Here is a 5,036-nt window from a genome sequence, read left to right on the forward strand (position 1 = left end):
ACGTCATAAGACTTCATTTGCAGTTAACATGTAACTACTGCACTATGGTCTATTCCGTTTCATTTGTTGTTACTAGGCATGTGAAAATATCAGACTTTTTCTTTTGTATCATTTTTTTATTGTTGCATCTATTTATTTTATTCCTGCTGTAATAATGGGAATTTCCAAACTGTAGAATCAATAAAGGCCAGCTTATCTCATCTTCATTTACTGTTGTACTGTTATTAATCATAATCCAGTGGTTACAATTTATAGTTACATACACATACACGCACACTAGAATATGAAGTAGCTGGGAAATATATGTTGGCACATTAAGCACAAGCTCTCTTAATTTTGAAAGCACTTTTGTTTATGCTACTCCATCTTAAATAAAATATCGAAGTATTGTGTCTGGCAGAAAAAAGCTGTGTTTTCAATCCAAGTGATTTTATCATGCAACACGAGCACATTTTGGAAATACCATGCTGTCATTTGGAGCACAGCACAGCTGTGTATGTGATAACTATTAAAATCTTATCCCTGTGTTTGTGAAGCGCAGAATTAACAATATTTGGATTTTTCAAATTACTCCAGGGGAGAAACTTGATGCTACTTTGGAAGTAGTGGCTACAAAATTACTAAGTGTATGATGTGGGAATGTAAAACTGTCAAGAGAGTCTAATTTGTGTTTTCATTCTGCAAAGTGACAGATGCACTTTAATTGCATATTGTAGTAATTCAATTTTCAGTGCTTTTAATATCTGTCAGCAGGATTTAGTTTATATGAATGTTTGTTGAGTGAATGCCTAAAGAAAATGTAAGAGAAACAGATCATAGTGTGCATGCTTTTCACAGATTTCACATATCATATGCAGTACAACTTTAATTTATATATTTTATCTTATTCTCCCAGTTAAATTTACCCTTCATTCTAATTTGTGTTGTACAGTTATTTCATTTTTAACCTTAATTTATATTTTATTCCTTCCTAGTTAAATTTACCCTTTTTAATTTTTCATATTTATTTCCTATCTTATTCATAGCCTTTTCCTTTTTTGTTTTCTTTAGGTCACGAGCAGTTGTCCAAGCATTTCACTACATATCATACTGTGTATGACTGTACGTGACAAATAAAATTTGAATTTGAATTACATGTAATATCTAATCATTAAAGGAACGACAAAAGGCAAAATAATTTAAAGTGACATGTTCAACAACTGTTCAAAAATCAGTCATCAATCAGTCAGTTGATCATTAAATATTTTATATAATGTTTTGGGATCAATTATTAAATGTGTATCAAGTTGGTGCTTCAAGAAATACATAGACATAAAGTTAAAATTCAACATTAACAAGCAGTCAAACAGTCCATCCAGAAGGTGAATTGATTGATCTCTCCTACAGTAAACCTCTTTAGTGGCCAGACTATAGACATTATGGCAACGTAGTATAGAAAATACACATTTATAAACTGTGATTAAAAATCAAACAAGTTTTTAAAGCGATAAGAGAAAACAGACTAATTTATACATTTCATTTGCTCACATTTTACATTTTAAACTCTCTCTAAGCAGCTTTTGCAGAGCTGCACCTTGTGTGTTCTGCTGAAAGTTTACATCTTAATTCACTGACATTAATCGATGGAGAAATTCATTATTATCTAGCATCATGTGAGAGAAACTGACCATCATTTTATTTCAATGGATTTTGTATGCTATTGTTCAATTCAATTCAATTCAATTCAATTTTATTTATATAGCGCCAAATCACAACAAAAGTCGCCTCAAGGCGCTTTATAGATACAGAGAAAAACCCAACAATCATATGACCCCCTATGAGCAAGCACTTTGGTGACAGTGGGAAGGAAAAACTCCCTTTTAACAGGAAGAAACCTCCGGCAGAACCAGGCTCAGGGAGGGGCGGGTCCATCTGCTGTGATTGGTTGGGGTGAGAGAAGGAAGACAGGATAAAGACATGCTGTGGAAGAGAGACAGAGGTTAATAACAGATATGATTCAATGCAGAGAGGTCTGTTAATACATAGTGAGTGAGAAAGGTGACTGGAAAGGAAAAAACTCAATGCATCATGGGAATCCCCGGCAGCCTACGTCTATTGCAGCATAACTAAGGGAGGATTCAGGGTCACCTGGTCCAGCCCTAACTATATGCTTTAGCAAAAAGGAAAGTTTGAAGCCTAATCTTGAAAGTAGAGATAGTGTCTGTCTCCTGAATCCAAACTGGAAGCTGGTTCCACAGAAGAGGGGCCTGAAAACTGAAGGCTCTGCCTCCCATTCTACTTTTAAATACTCTAGGAACAACAAGTAGGCCTGCAGAGCGAGAGCGAAGTGCTCTAATAGGGTGATATGGTACTACAAGGTCATTAAGATAAGATGGGGCCTGATTATTTAAGACCTTGTATGTGAGGAGCAGGATTTTGAATTCTGGATTTAACAGGAAGCCAATGAAGGGAAGCCAAAACAGGAGAAAGTCATGTTAAGTCATGACCCCAAAATTCAGATGCAACAGATGTAACATGCCTGAAAAAAATTCTGAACACATTACTTTACAGTACCCCTTACACTGCTACAGCCACTTTGGCTCATAAAGACCATTTATTTAACCCTGAAACATGAAATGCTTCAGAGTATCACTTTTGCACAGAGGGCAGCAGATAGTGAATGTCTTAGGGACTGCATAGACATGAAGTTGTCTGTCTTCCAGGTGACACATTATGACACACAGTGCTGACAGCGATGGAGGGAAGAAACAAAATGACAGGCTGCAGTTTTAGAGGGGGGAAAATAGTGTTGGAATCACTCGCCAAGTCCAACTCACCATGTCAATCCCTTCAAACCTCACTTGTTGTTTCTGACAGGAGTGATGATCAGCGGGGCTGAGTTTTCAGCCCCATTAGTAGCACACGGACTGAAGAAGGGAAAGATCTTCTCTGTGAAGTTACATCCAGTAAAGGAGAAGATGCTAGCCCTCGTGTCCACATCATAAAAGGAAACCTGACCGTCCTCATAATCAACAAACACCCCGATCTTTTCAGGTACCTCCGTCACATGAAGATTTACAGGAGGGTCTGTATTGGCTGTGAACTCGTTTCCCTTTCTCAGCCAAATTGTCCAGTATCCATTCTTTGGACTCAGTCTTATGTCCCCCCTCCTGTTGATGGATTGCTTTGCAACTCCTAAGTCCCACTGTGTTTTGTCTTTTACTTGAACCTCATAGTAAAATCTTCCTGAGGCGAAACCTTCTCTTGCCAAGACATTGTGAACACAATCAAACCTCTCTGGGTTCTTTGGGACACGCCTCCTTTGGGTTCCCCATGTGACTTGCTTCCCATCTTCAGAAATATAGAGATAAGAGTTTGCTGTGTCAGGATCCAGTGTCAGTTCCACAGCGTGCCGCCTGACTTCTTTAAAGTTGGGATCACAGAGCATCCTTATTTCTCTTGTGACTGTTGCCTCCAGCGAGGCCATAACTTCCTGCATTTTAAACGGGTCGCAGCTAAGAGTCACATCAGACCAGTCCTTTACTTGAGGTGGAATGATGGTAAGTGAAAGGTAACTTTCAAGGAATCTGAAGGGGTCGTCTGTGACTGAAATGTTGTCAAGCTGCTGGCTTTTCTGGGTTATTTGCATAATTTCACCGTTCAGTTCATTAATTAAGCCGTCTGCCTCTGCTTGCTTTTTTCTCTGCTTTGTCTCAATTACATCCGCTAGCTCAGCTTGGCCTCTTTTAATGTACTCCACCATAGCAGTCATGACATGTTCACTGCATGACAGTGCCTTCGCTGCATTATTTTTGTTAGCCTCCAGTGAGCGTTCAATTTCCCAAATTTTCTGCTGACGTTCATCGATCATCTTATTCGCGTCTTTTTTTTCTGATTCCAGCTGGTCTTTCCTCATTAGAGCCTCCTCCTCTAGAGTCACTATCTTATGCTGTTTATGGTCCCTGTCTTTGCAGGAATCACAGAGAAACATTTGATCCACGCTGCAAAACAAATCTAAAGGTTCACCGTGATATTTGCAGATCCTGCTCTCCAGGTTTTCAACCGGGTGAATAAGCTTGTGTTTTTTTAAGGCCAAAAGTTTCTGATGAGGCTCGAGATGTATTTGACAATAGGACATCATACACACTAAGCAGGACTGCAGGGCTGGGCGCCTCGCCCCGGTGCAAAGCGTGCAGAGCACATTTCCATTTCCTGATTCTTCTGTGATATTAGCAGACTTTTCTTGAACTGATTTCACGAACTTTGCTGCCATTTCGGCTATGAAATGATTAACCCGAAGCTTTGGTCTGATGTTAAACTCCTCTTTGCACAACGGACATGTTATTAATGGATTTGAGGTGTCCCAGTAGCCTGTGATACAATCAATACAGAAATTGTGCCCACAGGGAGTTGACACCGGTTTACTGAACACACTCAGACAGATGGAACAATGAAAATTCTCCTCAGCTATTAGACTTGCAGGAGAGGCCATGTCTAGAAGGAAAGATAGTGAAAGTCAGTAGAGTTTCAATATTAACTGTGAGATTACCAAGAAATAGTTTGTCTTTAAAATGTTTTCCTAACTATCTGACCACCTGCCTAACCTATAAGACACGACCAAAAGACAAGAAACTTGGAAACTTAAAAAAAATTGCAAAATTACCTGTTGTATCAAGACTTTACTCGACTTCCAGCAGCATAAAAGACAGTTAAAACTGTGCAGCTCTTTTTTTCCTTTTAGTTTCTCTTTCACAGGTCACTCTGAGTCCACTCCCATTTCCTCATCTTCCTGCGACAAGTTAACCCATTGTGCGCACAAATATAGAGAGCATATATATATATATAAATTTATAAATCCCTTGTACTTCTGTTTTTAGTGGTACAAATAATCAGCTTTTATTCTGTTTGGCATACTAGTAAGATATTTAGATAGGTGTGTACTTAGCTATGTGGGCGCATGATGTGGGCGTACGCTGCATGCGTCATCTCTCTCATATCCTGTTTCCGTGTTCACGGTTGTGTATTTGTGAGTCTTTTCTGTGTAGATGTGAGCACAT

The 5,036-nt window shown here is 38.9% G+C and overlaps 1 non-coding gene across 1 annotated transcript; it reads right to left on the reverse strand.

Annotated features, from left to right (window-relative positions):
* Window positions 1-1,229: 1,229 nt before the first annotated feature.
* On the reverse strand, window positions 1,230-4,763 carry LOC101470378 (uncharacterized). The gene is made up of 3 exons (XR_013093760.1): window positions 4,643-4,763; window positions 2,817-4,473; window positions 1,230-1,959 (listed from the first exon to the last, which is right to left on the reverse strand). It is a non-coding gene; the product is annotated as an uncharacterized LOC101470378 (transcript).
* Window positions 4,764-5,036: the final 273 nt, after the last annotated feature.

The sequence above is a fragment of the Maylandia zebra genome, linkage group LG2, assembly GCF_041146795.1.
Source record: "Maylandia zebra isolate NMK-2024a linkage group LG2, Mzebra_GT3a, whole genome shotgun sequence".
Classification (NCBI taxonomy): Eukaryota; Metazoa; Chordata; class Actinopteri; order Cichliformes; family Cichlidae; genus Maylandia; species Maylandia zebra.